Source organism: Palaemon carinicauda, chromosome 38 (assembly GCF_036898095.1).
Source record: "Palaemon carinicauda isolate YSFRI2023 chromosome 38, ASM3689809v2, whole genome shotgun sequence".
NCBI classification, from domain to species: Eukaryota; Metazoa; Arthropoda; class Malacostraca; order Decapoda; family Palaemonidae; genus Palaemon; species Palaemon carinicauda.
The window spans coordinates 15,537,319-15,557,285 of NC_090762.1; the positions used below are offsets into that span (position 1 = coordinate 15,537,319).

The following is a 19,967-nucleotide window of genomic DNA, read 5'->3' on the forward strand; positions in this document are numbered from 1 at the left end:
ATAATATATACACAAAATGAACTATGGACGATCGTGTGACACAGTATCAAAAAATTATCCTGCCAAAGTATTTCTATAAAGTTGACGTCATTTATAATATATTTCTTTAAGAATATTCATTAGCTTTATCCGAGGTTCTTTTGCCATTAGTAATTAATCTCTTTAGAGATATTCACTTTAAACTACACAAACTACTTTTACCTCCTTTCAGGGACATGGCAGACGCCTTATGGGGATACAACAGAAATACGAAACAAACCCAGTCTGTCTTGACACGCGTTTTCATAACAAAAGTCGCAGTTCTCCTGTCAGGTAAGTACGGCAAAGACATCAGAATTCCTATATTGTGTATAGTTCTTGATATTAAAAGCTACTTGGCCATGATTTGGAGGTGACTCATGTGTACGTTACAAGAACAAAACTCTTCAAGAGAAGGGCCTATTAGAATATATATATATATATATATATATATATATATATATATATATATATATATATATATATATATATATATATATGTGTGTGTGTGTGTGTGTGTGTGTGTGTGTGTATGCACACACACAAACACACACACACACACATATATATATATATATATATATATATATATATATATATATATATATGTATATATATATTATATATATATGTATATATATATATATTCTGTCACACTCATGAGGGAGAGGGAGTAGTAATACTCTGGTGAGAGGGGCTACCCTGGTAGGTACACTCGGAAACCACACACTCCCACAAATTGCCAAATCAGCAGATTGTAGTAAGTAAAGAGGGAGGGAGTGGGAAGAGTTGAATCTCAATGTGTGTGCGCCTGCGTACATATTTAATTATTTAGATGTAATTTTTGACGAATCGGACACATTTTTTGTTATATTTTATTTTCATAACGAAAGATTTGATAAACAGTTTTGAGCTATTAAATGGGTCGAACTTGACACCTTATTGTTCAAACGCGTGTAATTTATTTTAATAACAACTGGAAATGCATTACAAGGAAGCCTACGAAATATCACTGGGAGCCTTGTAAGTTTGTTGGGACAGAGTGAAAAACCACATTTTACAGACACAAGAACATCACCTAACCGGATGTTTCCTACCTAACCTAACCTAACCTAGCCTTACCTAACCTAACCTAACCAACCTAACCTAAGGTTCTCCACCTAACCTAACCTAGGAGCCGTATCCTTAGACTTCCGTACTCTTATCTTACCCTGTCCCAATGAACTACATTCACCCTATCACTGAAATTGAATACGGAATTTTGTCCTACATACAAACATTTTTCCCGACGTTAGATTTTATTTTAATTACAAGAGGTCTACGTAATTTAGGGGAATATCTCTTCTTACAAACTGTATAGAAGGACGACCAACGTTAAAGTTAAAAAGTGAATTTCTCTTTGAATTGCCTCTTTGCTGAATCACAAAAGAATAATAAGAAAAGAAAAAAATTAAAATCCTTTTTCTCCGATGAGTAGATTCTCCGTACATTTTACGTCAGGTTCTGAGAATGAAGGTTGCGGTGATTAGAATCGTAGCTATATTTTTGAAAGGTTGGAGGTAAGGAATAATGGAGGTAGTTAATAATAGGAGAAACGTTTTCAAATATTTATAGTTCATTTTTCCAGCGTTCAAATCCTACATTTTTAACTCGCTCTCTTTGTTATTATATAATGGGTAAAAGATTTTAAATGGTAACCACCGTAACTTACTATCTGCTAAGCTATCTCTCTCTCTCTCTCTCTCTCTCTCTCTCTCTCTCCTCTCTCTCTCTCTCTCTCTCTCTCTCTCTCTCTCTATACTAAGTCTACCAATTTGGATATGAAAATATTGGATGAGGCTTAAAGTTTGTTTTCAATAGAGATAAAATGGTTTTCATTTATAAACTTTGAAATTTGGTGGTGGTTTTAAGCTTTGTATTACATGGATTACGAAGTAAAATTCCTCGTTGGTAGACTCTTGCTGTAGAATTTATTCGTTGAAATCATTGATGTAGAAGCTGAATTAATTTTGACGGCTACAACAGTTCAATTTCCATTAGCTGAGTTATTGAATTTTCCTTGCCGAAATTATAGATTTAGTTTCAGAATTAAGATTTTCATTGTTGGAAAGACTCAATTAAGAAGTAGCCTTTAAATCACTCTTCCAATTGTCGGTTGTAGACTAGATTTTATCGTTGCATCTTCAAAGCGAATGGGACCGTCATTGCCATCGTTCAATCACCTATTCAACAATGCATCCACTTTCACCATAACTTTTATTTAGACATCTGAGGATAGTAAAAGGCTCTCAGATAAAAGGTGACCGTTGAGAATTATTTTATTAGCCTCCTTTTTTCCCATTTGTATGGAGTAAGCATTGTTGCCTTCTGCTTGTACGTGGTGAGGTGGGTCTATGGCCTTAAAATATAATTCTTAGAATTAAATTATCACTGTCAAGAATGAATGAATCGTTGTATTGAGAGAGAGAGAGAGAGAGAGAGAGAGAGAGAGAGAGAGAGAGAGAGAGAGAGAGAGAGAGAGAGAGAGCATATCCTAAGAAGGGTTTCAACCAGGTGGAATGAGGATTACCTCATCGAGGCTGTCCCTTGAGAGAGAGAGAGAGAGAGAGAGAGAGAGAGAGAGAGAGAGAGGAGAGAGAGAGAGAGAATATCCTAAGGAGGTTTTCAATCAGGTGGAATGAGGATTACTTCAACAATGCCCTCCCTTGAGAGAGAGAGAGAGAGAGAGAGAGAGAGAGAGAGAGAGAGAGAGAGAGAGAGAGAGAGAGAGAGAGAGAGAGCATATCTAAGAAGAGTTTCAACCAGGTGGAATGAGGATTACCTCATCGAGGCTTTCCCTTGAGAGAGAGAGAGAGAGAGAGAGAGAGAGAGAGAGAGAGAGAGAGAGAGAGAGAGAGAGAGAGAATATCCTAAGGAGGTTTTCAATCAGGTGGAATGAGGATTACTTCAACAATGCCCTCCCTTGAGAGAGAGAGAGAGAGAGAGAGAGAGAGAGAGAGAGAGAGAGAGAGAGAGAGAGAGAATCTCCTAAGAAGGGTTTCAACCAGGTGGAATGAGGATTACCTCATCGAGGCTTTCCCTTGAGAGAGAGAGAGAGAGAGAGAGAGAGAGAGAGAGAGAGAGAGAGAGGGAGAGAGAGAGAGAGAGAAATGTACAAGGAACTAGCATGAAACCAACGGTAATAAATGATTATCATAATTTCAGTTCATAATTAGTATTATTTTTAAGTAGATGTTTTGCACTTAAAAAATTTTGACGTCCGTTGCTTCATTTTTAACAAAAAAAAAAAAAAAATTCCATTGCCCTTAATCATTTTGCATTTCACCATGACATTCAAGAAATTAATATCATACAGAAATAAAAAGCATAGAGTAAGCAACTACGAATTAACCACTTCCTAGGAAAATATAATACAAAGAAGCTGTTCAAAAGGGTCTTAAAGGAAAGTTCATTTATGAAGAACAATTTATGTTAACAAGAAACCATTTTCTCCCGAAAAACACATAATAGAATCAACTCCCAAATCAAATTTATTATTGAGGCAGAATCATTAAGAAAATACGCCCATAAAACTATTAGCGTTACTTGTTTTTATTTGTTCGTAATCCTAGTGAAAATGAAAGTTTCATTTTATTTCCACTTCGAATTCTAGGCTTTCTAGGGAAAACATTCCAAAAAAAAGAATATGATGAATTCGAAATGTCAGGGTTCTCTAAAAAATATATTTTCTAGTAACTGGAACGAGTAATTTCTATAATACATAATTTTTATATCCAAAATAGAAAAAAAATATGTACTTCTCGAAATAGTAACAATGAATTTTTCTTTGCTAAAAGTCTGCTAAATGAAGCCAATTTGTAATTTTTTACGCCATCTTTTCCTAATCCTATAACGAACCTTTCAAGTGAACAGTCAAAGCAGATGGCTAATTAATGCTAAGTTTGACATCAAAGGGGAAATTTATTAGCAGAAATTCTTATCCTTTTTGTCCCTCAACGAAAGTATTACAAAGTTTTTGAAGCGACCATCAATCGTTTTCCCAGAAATGGCTTTGGTGACCTTCATATCGCACATTCTTTAGTAGTTGACATTTTTTGTTTCATACATCGTTTTGATGTCGGATTTAGGTGCTGGAACGTTTTGCCTTGATCTTTGCTTAATTTCCCTGCTTTCTTTTCTGTGCTTGATGGGCTGAAATAGAAGAGCAATGAGTATAATATTATGAATATCTATCTATCTATCTATCTATTTGATGAATGGAAAGAATGCCATCACTAATGATTAGACCATATCTATTTTTTTTCATATATCCCTGGCTATCTATCGATCTATCTATGTATCTGTTTCGTCTATTTATAAAGTATTTAGTTTCGTCATTCTAATATTGTTAAAAGTATTTCGAAATCCTCTCCAGCTATGGTAAGCATCTCTTCTAGGAGAAGGACACTCCAAAATCAAACCATTGTTCTCTAGTTTTGAGTAGTGCCATAGCCTCTGTACCATGGTCTTCCTCTGTCTTGGGTTAGAGTTCTCTTGCTTGAGGGTACACTCGAGCACACTATTCTATCTTATTTCTCTTCCTCTTGTTTTGGTAAAGTTTTTTATAGTTTATATAGGAAATATTTATTTTAATGTTACTATTCTTAAAATATCTTTTTTTCCTGTTTCCTTTCCTCAGTGGGCGATTTTCCCTGTTGGAGCCCCCGGGCCTATAGTATCCTGCTTTTCCAACTAGGGTTGTAACTTAGCAATTAATAATAATAATAATAATAATAATAAAAATAATAATAATAATAATAATAATAATAATAATAATGATGACGATGATGATGATGATGATTAATAATAATAATAATAATAATAGTAATAATAATAATAATAATAATAATAACAATGATAATAACAATGATGACGATGATGATGATGATGATGATTAATAATAATAATAATAATAATAATAATAATAATAATAATAATAATAATAATAATAATATAGTCGTCTTAACAAACATGTAGTACACCAAAACATTGGAAATGTCCACACATTAGTGATCCCATCGGGGGGATGTATTTGCGTTTCGTTTAAATGCGGCTTCGTTTCTTTGAGTTCACTCACGCACCGTCGAGCATTTCATGTCTCAGGGATTCCTTATAGTTCCATTTCCTCCGGCCAGAAAAAGCGAAAAAGAAAAATACATCCAAACCTCCAAATTTTTTTTTTTTTTTTTTTTTTTTTTTTTTTTTTTTTTTTTTTATGGGATGAAACAACCAAAGGACGGGCTCCCCTCGGCAGACAAGAATTTTATTTATTATATCCCCCCACCCAAAAGAAAACAGCTGAACAGCTGTAAAATTCCGAAGATTTGGGCCCATATTTCTTTTTTTTTGTGTGTGTTTTTAATCCATTAGCGTTTTCCAACCTGTGTTTGGAATAGACACCATTAACTAAGAATGTGTCAGGTAAGCTAACTTAAATTCATATTTGTGTTGTCTTGGTAAAGCCTCTTAAGTCGACGCCTGAAATATTTCTTTTCGCAACGAGAGAAAGAGAGAGAGAGAGAGAGAGAGAGAGAGAGAGAGAGAGAGAGAGATGCATTCGCATTAAGAGTTTTTATTTAGATTATTTAAAGAAATAAAGAAAAAATAAATCTAATTATTCCCTTATCATTACAAATATGCTCCTATATTTCCTTCTTGGAATTAATAACTTAAAAAAAAACCTACAAAATTACGAATGAATTTTAAACTATTGGTTTTCTTTGAATTGTGACTTCCATACCTAAAGCCACTTAGATATTCTTGCATTCTACTTCATCTCCGTTAATGATTCCTTTCTTCCATCTTACTCCTTAACCTTTGTTAACTTCAATTTCATTGTTAGAACTTTCAGATTTTCCTTCTATTTGTACCCCGAAGTTGGATGACCTCCCCAGCCCCAACACCAGGTATTATGGCTCACATTTTTTTTATATTCATTCAAGATATTGATAAGGAAAATATAGCGATTGGTCCAATTACCTTAGAAGGACTATTCAAGATGATAGTTAGCTTTGGTATCATAAGATAACGTTTCTATAAGGTGATATTTTGATGTTGAAACATACGAAAAAGATGCTATTTATCTCTTTTTGTTATTCCGACAAATTTCAGTTTTATTCGTCCATAAAATTTCTCATTTTATAGTACTCCTGATTTTGTTTTTTTCTGTTGTTGTGGATAACTTTCGTGCTGGGTAGCAGTTCAGTCCTGTGTATCTTATTTTGGCCATAATTATTCTAATAACGGATGCCTAAATCTTATTCATTTATAATAATAATAATGGTGATATTGATTATAAAAATACCAATAATAATATTAAAAATTATTTTGATCACTGTTTGCAATCGAGTTCCATCTCTCTATTTGTTGTTAAAGGAATAAATTGTTATAGGAAATTAGCTATTCCCCTAAGTCCTAGCGGGACTTTAGAATTCAAGTGTCATTGAGAAAGCCTGCTATAGAATTCAGAGAACATACCATTTTTAGACTGGCCTTTACTGAAAAGGGTTCTGAAAAATGTTACGACTTGACGAAGATTTATATATTCGTCCAGAAAAGGGTCTTTTCATACTATGATATTCCTGTCGTCTTTTCTTGACGTGTGTCCGAGACTCTGGGTGAAGGGGGTAAATGGTAGATGAATTCTAGATGATAATAATCTCGCCTCTACAGTATTATAAAGAGAAAATGTCTAATTATATATACATACATACATACACACACACACACACACACACACACATATATATATATATATATATATATATATATATATATATATATATATATATATATATATATATATATAGTAGTCATACCCTGGTGAGAGGGGGGTTGCATCTACGTGTATGTGCTTATCTATCAAAATATTTAGCCGTTTTTTACTGGTCGCGTATACTACTACTACTACTAATAATAATAATATACCAGAGTGTAGTAGGTTGGTCAGGGCACCAGCCACCCATCGAGATACTGCCGCTAGAAAGTTATTGGGTCCTTTGACTTGTCAAACAGTACTACATTGGATCCTTCTCTCTGGTTACGGCTCATTTGCCATTTGCCTACACATACACTTAATAGTCTGGCCTATTCTTTACAGATTCTCATCTGTCCTCATACACCTGACAACACTAAGATTACCAATCAATTTTTCCTAGCTCAAGCGGGTAGCTACTGCAATGTGTTATTATGCAGTGGCTACTTTCCTCTTTGTAAGGGTAGAAGAGACTCTTTAGCTGTGATAAGCAGCTCTTGTAGGAGGACACTCCTAAATCAAACCATTGTTCTTTGGTCTTGGATAGTGCCAAAGCCTTTGTACCATGGTCTTTCACTGTCTTGGGGTAACGTTATCTTGCTTGACGTTACACTCGTGCATACTATTCTATATTCTTTCGTTTCCTCTTGCTTTTTAAAGTTTTTATAGTTTATTTATGAAAAATTTATTTTAATGATGTTACTGTTCTTAAAATATTTTATTTTGATTGTTAATTACTTCTCTTGTAGTTTTCTTATTTCCTTTCCTCACTGGGCTATTTTCCCTGTTAGAGTCTTTGGGCTTATAGCATCCTGATTTTCCAACTAGGGGTGTAGCTTAGCAAGTAATAATAATAATAATAATAATGATAATAATAATAATAATAATAATAATAATAATAATAATAAACGCTGAAACTAGACCACATTTTAAAAAAGATATCAGTCAGCGTGTGAGCAGGACGTATAATGGCCTTTAGATTTCTATTCATAAAGTGAAAGTTTCGAAATATATATTGGAAATTGGTTTTATGCTGGAATTTGAAAAAAAGAAAAAAAAAACTAATCTAGCCTCACACGACCAGAGTTATTGCAACTTTTCGCTTTGGGAGAAATTAAACAAATAGTTATTGCATTAAATTCTGTCGGTATTAGAAATCTGTGAATATGTTATAGAGAAAATCATAAATGAATTAAGAAATAAAAAAATCAACTTCTCAAAGTCGAACCAATTGAAATTTAACCTTGTTACCGAGGAAATAATATTCCTTTTCGATCACCTTATGATATTTTTCATGAAGGATTTCTTTTTTTCTTAATATGGGTAAGCAATATGCTTTTATGAATACCAAAGAATCTTTATGCTTAAAAAATTAATGCAGAGCACAAAATAAAGGGTAAAACACAACTTTGCATTTCCTGATAAAAGACTTGTAACGAAGGTTTCCGGTTGGTTAGAAAAAAAAAAATACATAGACATTCAAAAGCGGAGGCTCACACATATACACCCCCCCACACACATAAGTATATATATATATATATATATATATATATATATATATATATATATATATATATATATATATATATATATATATATATATATACACACGCACACACACAAATATATATATATATATATATATATATATATATATATATATATATATATATATATATATATATATATATATATATATCATGTGTATGTCTGTCCATCTGTGTGCGTATATGTTGCGTAGGCCCATAGATAGATGGACAAACTTATTATGCCATTTTAAAATCAAAACTGACTAGATATTCTGACTATATTAAGAAATATTCGGAACATCAACCGATCCCTTTTTTCTTTCACCACCATCAAAGTTAATGAACGAAATTAATGACAGGGCTCCCCCATCTGAAGCCAGGAAGAGCCAGGTTTAATTGCCTCTAGATCCTTCCTTGATCGGCAAATGAGCGCAAGAATTAGACGAGGAATTTGCTTGTCTCTCCTCGCCACAGAAACCGTAACTACAATGGCGTCCGCATTTCCGGAAATCGTGAGCGTATCTGTTAACCTATTTATTATCATCATTATTATTATTGCATGCTAAGCTACAACCCTAGTTGGAAAAGCAGGATGCTACAAACCCCAGGGCTCCATCAGGGAAAATAGTCCATTAAGGAAAGGAAATAAGGAAATAAACTACAAGAGACGTTTAAGAATAATAACATTAAAATAAATATTTCCTATATTCTATAGAAACTTCAAAGTAAGAAGAGAAAGAGAAATATTATGGAATAGTGTACCCGAGTGTTCCATCAAGTAAGAGAACTCTACCTCAAGACAGTGGAAGACCATGGTACAAAGGCTATGGCACTATCCAAGACTAGAGAACAATGGTTTGATTTTGTACTGTCCTTCTCCTAGAACTGCTTACCATAGCTAAAGAGCGTCATCTACAATATAATAAGATAATCGTAATTTGAAATGCCACGATGTACTTTTAATGTTTTGCATAATAGGCAGGGTAAGATACAAGCAATAATAGTATTGGGTTATATGTGCATATCACAGGTTTAAAAATATTTTTTTTTTATTTCCTGTTTTAGAACATATTTGCATTTGCTTTATCAACCAGCATATAGTGAGTTTGGTATCAGCTTCTGTGATCTAATGGATAGGAAAGCTAACAGTCGGTTGAAGCTATGTATTAACATATGCTATTTTTCCTTTACTAGAATTTATTGGACACTTATGCTCATACTAACACAGAATCTGATTATATGAGTTACAATTCTATCTTAGTTCTCTTCCTCTTGTTTTGTTAAAGTTTTTATAGTTTGTATAAGAGATATTTATTTCAATGTTACTGTTCTTGTTTTGTTAAAGGTTTATAGTTTGTATAGGAGATATTTATTTCAATGTTACTGTTCTTGTTTTGTTAAAGGTTTATAGTTTGTATAGGCGATATTTATTTCAATGTTACTGTTCTTAAAATATTCTATATATCCTCGTTTCCTTTCCTGACTGGGCTATTTTCCCTCTTGGAGCCCCTGGACTTATAAGCATCCTGCTTTTCCAACTAGGGATGTAGCTTAGCAATTAATAATAATAAATGTAAAATTAAAGTTGTTGAGGGACTGCAGAAAAGTCTTACACCACAGTTTCATCTGTGAAATTTAATTTAAGTAACGATCATTGATTGATATGCCTATGCGTCGTTTATGACGCTCAGACGTCAGCAGAAATACGTTTAGTGTGTTTGTGATTATTTTTTCATAGAAGTGAAATGTACAAGATTTCGCCAATTTCTTATCGATGATAAAAATGCCATATAATTACCAGACATCGAATAATTAATGAATGTCTAAAGGGTGAGCAATATGTACATATTACAATAATATATATATATATATATATATATATATATATATATATATATATATATATATATATATATATAAATAATATATATATATATATATAATATATATATATATATATATATATATATATATATATATATATATACAAACTCAAATTTGTCCTTAATTTTATTAATATATTGACTTTCTTATCGTTAGTGTGAGAATTGCAAGTGTCTTCAATATTATTGAACGTCGATTTCGATCTAAGTTCGTGATTGTCTCCAAGGGAAAGTAACATTATAACCACTCGTGTTACGTAAAACGTTGTTTTGAGCTAGTAAGATCAGTCCTACTTTTATTGGCCATAAATAAGCCGTAAGAACGATTCCAATTTTTTTTTTTTTCTTTTTTTTTTTTTTTTTTTTTTGCGTGTGGGTCTAGTGGTTGGGTGAAACCTTAGGATGCGTGGCAAGATATTGTCCACAAATTTCATAATACATGTTTCCTTTTTTAAAGGTTGCTCGTGAATGGCAGAGACAAGGGACAGTGTCATTCCCCTATCGAGCAGGATAATGCCCTAGAGACTAACCATATATACATATGATCAGCCCCCAAGCCCCTCTCCTACCAAGCTAGGAGCTCGGGGGCCCCAGGCAATGACTGCTGATGAGCTCAGCAGATAGACCTATAGTCTCCCCCAAAACCCCCATCCTTAGCTCTCAAGGATGGTGAAATTTCAGCGACCAAAGAAACTAACGAGTTTTAAGCGGGGACTCGAACCCCAGTCTGGCGTTCACCAGTCAGGAACGTTATCATATCGGCCACGTTAAATGTCAGTGGTAAATTTACTCCTTCAATCTAATTTTTTTTTATTGATACACATATCTCTGTGACAAATGAACCGTATTTGACCTTTCCAATGAAAAAAAAAAAATTACACAAGGAAGTTATCCACATAATACCTGTTTATTTTAGAAGGAAGATTATGGGCTCACTTAGCATGATAATTACTCCAATTACGAGATATACATGAACTCGTAATTGTTCATGGACATTGACCAACAGCACATAATATCCCATTGCAATTACGATTGCATAACGGTTCCCACATATAGAGGACTTTCATTTAAACTGAATGATCTAATTTCTCTTTAAAGTTTTTTACATTTATGAGTTATTAATGTTCGCATGTGTAAAAGGAAGAGAAAGTAAGACTAAATTTTTTAATCTAACGCACTAGGTAGGTAGTTTTACATTTTCTATATATATATATATATATATATATTATATATATATATATATATATATATATATATATATATGTGTGTGTGTGTGTGTGTGTGTGTGTGTGTGTTTATATACATATGTATACACTATATATGCATAAATATGTATGTATTTATATATATACATATATATATATATGTATGCATATATATATATATATATATATATTATATATATATATATATATATGTGTGTGTGTGTGTGTGTGTGTGTGTGTGTGTGTGTGTGTGTGTGTGTGTGTGTGTCTATATGTGTATTACTGTATATGTCTTAGGTAGAAGAAGCATTTAAGAAAGGGCTGGATCGATATACAAGGAAAACCCAGATTAAAAGAAGAGCCACAATAACAAATAAGAGAAAGAATGTGCGCATGAGAGGGACGAATTGTGTAGTCTTTGCAAAGGGTTTGACGTTCTGGTGCTGGAAATTCTGCGTAGATGTACAAGTGGCTATGGTATGGAATTGTCTATACATACGGTTCACTCCTGATTTAGCGCTTAAAGACTGCATCTGACAGTAATTACTGTGTGTTTTTTCTTATGTGTATGCCTCTGTATAGGTACAACAGAAACAACTAGAACAAATACAGCCGTTTCTAGTCCACTGCAGGACGAAGGCCTCAGACATGTCTACATTCCTTTCTGGGGTTTGGCCATTTTCATCACCACGCTGACCAGGGCAGATTGATGATGGTGATAAATTTTCGTCGAATAGATCAAAGTAAACCCATCTAGTTTCTGTGGCCTTGACAAGTACAGCTTTGCTGATCATGTTATTACACAAACCCTTTCACCACGTTAAGGTAACCCCACTCAGAAAGGGTTGGTACATGTATGTATTAATCGATTGATTTTTATAAGCGTAATATGTACAAGGATTTCTTTATTTGGTGATATTGCATCTAGGGCTAATTTACGTTATTCGTTTCATGAAGCTTAAATCATTTTCATTAGGCATAGGGACAGCAATGTTACTTTGCTCTTTAGGTGAGGTCTTCTAATCTATTTGCGACGTAAAATCGTAGCAATAATTTGATTGATAACTTCTTTAATTGTTTTAAAAATTGCCTGCATATATTTTTTTTAATTTTTTGTCGCTTGAAAATTCAAGAATTATTCTTTCCTTCATGGCATTAACGAAAAGTAAGTAGTATATTATAATGCAGAGTTTATATAAATTTTTCGCACATCATTTTTGGCAACTTTAGATACCTCCATATATAGATTAACTACTAAAATAAAACCAAGTAGAAATTTACAGAGGTTTGCTAAATGAGTAGTATAATAATTAAAGTCCATAATGGGTTCTCTCAGTTATCTAAATATAATTTTCCTCCTCTTCCTCGTCTACTCAGTTTCTTTATTTTCTCAATCAAATCTCTATGGTTCGTTTAGTAACATATAAATCTTCTCAGATTGAAAGAGAAAGTTTATCCTCTCCTCCCCCTCTCTCCCAAGCGTCATAAATTACTTTCTAATGGGACCCTCGGGGTCGAGATCTGGGAAGGAATAATTACATCATGAAATGGGTCCTCTGGAATCCCAACTTCCGCCTAAGGGTACATCAACATAAGCCCTCCCGATATCCATGGCATGGTATACCCTTCTACTCTTACGAGGGGGCATGGCACATCCCTTGCCTCCCTGCAGAGGAGCGTAATGGGGAAAATGCTGCTTGGAACTTTCCAGTGTTAAAGCATTGACGAAAGGGAACGAGACCCAGCGGTGCATTTTGCGAGCTTCCAACAGAGAGTAAATCTTGAGTCAATTCGTTGGAAGTGCGAAGAGGAAACCAGCGCAACGTGATGGAAACCTTATATGCATGGTGGGACTTTGCAACCTGAAAGAATGCCTTTCTATCTTTTTTTTAACCACCCCAGTTCTCTAGTTATTACTCCTTCTTTCTGGGTAATATTTCAAATTTATTTCTGCGAAAGATATATTTCTATTCGATTTTCATCATTTTATTTGTCTTTTGTATCGTGAATATATAAGTTAAATAATGAGGTGAATTTAAAAGACATTGTGATAATGCCTGTAACGGATTTTACTCCATATAACTTGGAAGCAATATTTCATCACTAATGTTGTCAAGAATTGGATGTTATTCTCCATGCGCTCACAGACGAGGCCTATATATATATATATATATATATATATATATATATATATATATATATATATATATATATATATATATATATATATATATATATATATATATATTTATATATATAGGCCTCTCTCTCTCTCTCTCTCTCTCTCTCTCTCTCTCTCTCTCTCTCTCTCTCTCTCTCTCTCTCTCTCTCTCATATATATATATAATGTGTGTATGTGTATGTGAGAGAGAGAGAGAGAGGAGAGAGAGAGAGAGAGAGAGAGAGAGAGAGAGAGAGAGAGAGAGGGAGAGAGAGAGAGGCCCATCTACAACGAAATATTAGAGAGAATCCAACAACAGCAACAGCTTAGTACAAGACTTGCATCCACATGGTACTCTCTCTCTCTCTCTCTCTCTCTCTCTCTCTCTCTCTCTCTCTCACACACACACACACACACACACACACCTGTTGCTATAGGATTTTCTCTCTAATATTTCGTTGTAGAAGGGCTTCTCTCTCTCTCTCTCTCTCTCTCTCTCTCTCTCTCCTCTCTCTCTCTCTCTCTCTCTCTCTCTCTCTCTCTCTCTCTCTCTCTCATAAATAAGAAATATATATCAAGAAATAAACAAGATCTGATAATGATATCATAAAGATTGAATTTATACCCTCATGCAACATTTTATTTTTAGTTGCTTGTGCATATCGACGTAAGTGAGTCTGTGCATACGGCATTCTTTGGGTGCAAGTCACAGTTTAATCTACATAGAAATTTATGAGGGAAACTAGTGGGTGCCATTATAGTATGCTATCTACCGCAGATTTTGCTATCTACCACACCTTTCTGAAATTTTGGAATTGATCATTATTTTGTTCATGAGACCCCAATTAACACAACTTTACAATTAACTGGAAAATCACCTAATACTGTCACTGATTGGTTTAATGTGTTTGGAAGTGTGTAATGTGGTGGTTTCAATTGGAAAGTTCTGAGAAAAGGTGAAGATGAATTTCCTGCTTTCTTGAATGATGTAAGATATGTTTACAAGCAGTAGTAGAATAAATTTTTGATTGAATATTTTTCATAGATTATTTTCTTTCAGTTTTGTAATATTTGATTTTTCATTTGATTAACTTGTAACATAGTTGTATGATGAGCTTTGAATAATTTGTAAAAAAAAAAGTTTCCCTACAAACTGCTTATAATTATGCACTCATGTTATCCAGCCAATAAATATTATCAAACTATAATTAAAGTCAAATGAGGATAACATACTTGTGCTAAGTAATCTGTTAGATAATCCTCATCAAACAGGAGGATTAACATTGACGGTAGATAACATACTTTGTGGTAGATACCATACTATAGTAGAAATTCGACGGTAGATAGCATACTATAATAGAAATTCAACGGTAGATATCATACTATAATAGCACCAACTAGTGTTTATAATATAACCAGTATATAATGAAATATATATAGTAAGGTTTACTTGCTGTGTCATCGGTAGCTATTTCGTGGACCCCCCGTGGTCATAACTGGAATGGAGAGGGTCCGGTTTCCATGACATTGTTTTGTCACTCGTCCCTACTACTCATCAGAGACATTTATATCTTCAAGTATTCCTTGAGTGGAAAGCAATATTTTCATGATGATTTTATTAGGCAAGAGTAACCATGGTTGATAGAGGCTATTGTTGATAATGTGATCGAGTTAGATAGATTCTTTTTACTATGTTATAGATGGTATCATTGTTCATGAAGCCCTATTTAGTAAGTTTAAAAAGTATTTGGTATGGTAAGTTTGTATTAAATGCTTAAACACCAAACTTTAGCTAACCGTAAATTCTTGAGGATGTTTATTTTCGTTTTATAAGACAGGTCTTTGGAACAGAACCATACCATGTCGAGAATTGCAAAATGTGCGGACTTAATTTTCAACTTATCATCATAGGAAATTACGGTTTATTATCGTTATTGTCTTTTATATTTCATCTATGAATCTTACAGTTACATCACACCGACATGTGTCACTAGAATGCGTTTCTATAAACTGGTGATAATGTCAGTTTATTTCTTACGGAGCGAGAACCTGAAACATTGTGCTATCTTTCTGAATGTGGTCAAGTGGTATTGCAGTACTCATTCTCATCATCTCCCCCTACGCCTATTGACGCAAAGGGCCTCAGTTAGATTTCGCCAGTCATCTCTATCTTGAGCTTTTAAATCAATACTTCTCCAGTCGTCCTCTCCTACTTTACGCTTCATAGTCCTCAGCCATGGAAGTCTGGGTCTTCCAACTCTTCTAGTGTCTTATGGAGCCCAATTGAAAGTTTTAACTAGTTTCTCTTGGGGAGTGCAGAGAGCATGACCAAACCATCTCCATCTGCCCCTCACCATGATCTCATCCACATATGGCACTTGAGTAATCTCTCTTACAGATTAATTTCAAATCCTCTCCTGCCATTTAACTCCCAATATTCTTCTGAGGGCTTTGTTCTCAAGTCTATAAAATCTGTTGAATATTGTTTCCTTGTCATACCACGACTCATGTCCATACAGTAACACCGATCTCACTAAATTGTTATGTAGCCTGATTTGTATGTGTAATTTCAGGCGATTTGATTGCCAAATTCTATTTAACCTAGCCATTGTCTGATTTGCTTTTTTCAATCTTTCATTAAATTCCAATTCTAAAGACCCTGTATTGGAGATCATAGTTTCTAGATATTTAAGTAATTCTACGTCATTAATCATTATTTCAATTAATCTCGCAATTACCACATTTTCTTCTAGTTCTTTGATCATGTGTAAATACATACGCTCCTCAGATCATGTATTAGATTGAAATATAATTACAAAATAAAAAGAAGCAGATTCACATCTCGTGTAAATTGATATTATTACCTGAAAAAAAAAAAAAAGTATTTTCACGTTTCAGTAAAATCCTTACTATCTATTCTTTCAAAAAATCATAAGACGAGTCCCCAAGATTCTTAAATTTGCCCTTGACAAAAGTTAAACGAGAGCTCTATCGGTGTCATAGACCCCTAAGCAATGCAATTCCGTTGAGACGTGGAGGTAATTTCAGTTTGTCCTTTGCCGAATGTGCCTTCGAGGGGGCGCGTTGTCAACTCTTGATTGAAGTTCATGGAAGTCAGGTTCTCAGAAGGTCGAGGGGAGATGGCGTTCGAAAATGGGCCTTTTTCACGAAAACTTCTGGCACGTAATTACGACACTTTCAGGTCTCTTGGCTCAGACAGACTTAAGACTTCTTTTCTAAGAGGCGAGAGAAAGGAGGAAAGCCGCGAAAGCTCCCCTTTTCCATTGGAGGTGATATATGACGTTAATGGAATGGAGGAAAGGAGTTGGCTGGCGAGGGATGTGAGGGGGAGAGGCTGTTGCCAGGAGGATGAAGAGGAATGAAATATAAATCTCTCTCTGGAAGGTAGACATATGTTAGTTTGAATTTTGACTAATTAGTTAAAGGCCCAAAAATACACTTTGCCAACATGGAAATTGTGTATTTCGAACTGTAGCAAAAAAAACTAAATGTTATAAAAGTGTATTAGCATTAAGAAGACCTGCTTCTGATATAAATTTATAAACGCCACTAGCATTGTTCGACACATCATGTCCAAGGATCTTGGGCAAAGTTGAACCTGCCATCTTGACCCAGAGCCTCAAACAGATATCTATTTCTTTCTGTTCTATAAGTTGGGCATTCAGTCAACAAATGCCTCACTGTCAAGGGTATCGAACATTTGTCGCAATATGGTTGGTGTTGGCCAGCCAGCAGAAACTCGTGTGTTATCCGAGTGTGACCAATGCGGAGACGACAATGAATCACTAAAAAGGGTAAAATTACCATCCTCTTTTAACGCTAGTTTCTCAATAGCGGATAGTATGCCATATAATTCAGCAGTAAATATAGAAGACATTGGGGGAATTGCACCTCTACAGTTAAAGGAACTACTATATACTCCAAATCCAACGCCAGCATCAGATTTGGCCCTCATCATGATCTCATCAACATATGGCACTCGAGTAATATCTCCTAGAATTTAATTTCCAATCCTGTCCTGGCATTCAACTCTCAATATCCTTCCTTTTTTTCAGCTCTCTCTCTCTCTCTCTCTCTCTCTCTCTCTCTCTCTCTCTCTCTCTCTCTCTCTCTCTCTCTCTCATATCCTAATTTGCTTTCTTCGCGATAAACCCTTGTATTACATCTCTCTCCCTCCTACTTTCGACTGATCTTGAAGTTCCCTTGAAAGGAATTCACTCACCCACTTTGTATTTTCCATCCAATATATTCCGTGTTTGTCAGTCCTCACAGCCCGAGGTCAGAATGCAGTTTCTTTAAGGGAATTAATGGCAATTTGCTTAAACGGGTTAATTATTATCCTGATGATATTAGCGATAACGCCAAGGTATAATTACTTCTCCGTCTGCCATCATTATCGTGTCTGCTGGATTATAATTGATTCAATGGAAGTTTTCCGGATGGACTTGGTGGTTTGAATATTGGCTGGATAATTAGCAGTGCGGGATGAACATTGGAATAGTCAGTTTGATGAACGAAATGGGGGAAGTGCTTAATATTTTTTTTTTTTACTTATGACAAAGCTATAGAAATGTGATGTCCATTCGAATATGAAGTGATAATTCACTAATCCACTTGCAAGATGAAAAATATTATAATTATTAATTTTACTATCTCCATTATTATAACGAAAAAGTTTAAATGGTGATAATTCAGTAATCCACTTGCAAGATGGAAAATATAATTATTGATTTTACTATCATTAATAGTATGAAAAAGTTGTTTTCTGATAACTCTCTTTGCTTCTGATAAGAAGTATACACAAATACCTCAATGTTAATATTTATATTGCCTGTTTGTCAGTCGTTAACAAAGCAGGCTAGCTACCCTTCAGAAAGCTCAGAAGAAAATCCGATATATGGTGAAGAAAATCATAAAATAAGGGATTGCCATTGCTGATATGTGTGGGAAGGATCTCACGTCCGTAACATGTCAGAGTAATTACAAAATTAGCGGAGAATTTAGCATGCATAATTAATTCGCCGACTGAATATTCAATCAACTGTTCATTCCAGACTTGTTCGCTAAAAAAAAAAAAAAAAAAAAAAAAGAGCAATCCCAACTTTAAGTGACTGTCACCATCTCCCACCCTCACTGATCTTTCTTTGTCTTAACGCAAAAATCTTTGAATTAAAAAAGTTGATCTGTGTCATAATCCCAGCCCCACCCATTTTATCTCTCTCTCTCTCTCTCTCTCTCTCTCTCTCTCTCTCTCTCTCTCTCTCTCTCTCTCTCTCTCTCATCCCTAAATGGAGGGGCGTAACTCCATGCTTAACCTTACTTTTATAGGTAGTAAGTTGGCTAGGGCACCAGTCACCCGTTGAGATACTACCGCTAGTGTGTTATTGGGCCTGATTACGGCTTATTTGCCATTTGCCTACAGAAGCGACTCTTTAGTTATTGTAAGCAGCTCTTCTAAGAGAATGACACGCCAAAATCAAACCAAGGTTCTATAATCTTGGGTAGTGCTATAGCCTCTGTACCATGGTCTCCCACTGTCTTAGAGTAGAGTTCTCTTGCTTGAGGGTACAATCGGACATATTATTCTATCTTATTTCTTTTCCGCTTGTTTTTTAGGTTTTTTTATAGTTTATATATGAAAGATTTTTTTAATCTTACTGTTCGTAAAATATTTTATTTTAATTGTTAATTACTTCTCTTGTAGTTTATTTATTTACTGATTTCCTTTTCTCACTGGGCTATTTTCCATGTTGGAGCCTTTGGGCTTATAGCATCCAGCTTTTCTAACTAGGATTTTAGATTATTAAATAATAATAATAATAATGATAATAATAATAATAATAATAATAATAATAATAATAATAATAATAATAATATGTGAGTGTCAGGTACTATCAAATTACATTAATACTAAAATGCAATAAAAGCTAAATCAGGTTCACCCTAAGAATGATTGATAGAGAGGGCTGTGCATTGCTGATTTGATGAATTCTTCTTGATGTCCTTCATTCAGTCAAATATACTATAGATTCTTTTAATCTCCCACGGATGTTCAGGAATATGATACATCAGAGTGTCGTGGCTGTCTAGTGAAAACGTCCCTGATAAGAATTCCTTAGGTTGGGAATTCGGAAGCCACTCACAATTTTGCTGTCTTTTTGAGCGAATGTCAGGTTACAGTCTTATTAGCTACATGTGCAAAAACTGTATTTGATTCTTTTTTTCAGTTCAAATTTGCGAAAAGGGGTCATTTACTCATCTCACGAGGGATTTAAGCTTCTGTAGATGAGGAAGCAATTTTATTCTCCGTTAAAGTAACGTCATTTTCTTAACCAAATACTGTTTTGGTCAGTGTTC

General features: G+C 34.3%; 1 long non-coding RNA gene across 1 annotated transcript in view; it reads left to right on the top strand.

The window, feature by feature from the left end:
• The first annotated feature begins 224 nt into the window (after positions 1-224).
• The window catches only part of LOC137630433 (uncharacterized), a 109,082-nt gene continuing 89,339 nt past the window's right edge, over positions 225-19,967 (top strand). Inside the window, exon 1 of the long non-coding RNA XR_011041709.1 lies at positions 225-312. This is a non-coding gene — a long non-coding RNA (uncharacterized lncRNA). The remainder of the gene's footprint in view (positions 313-19,967) is intronic.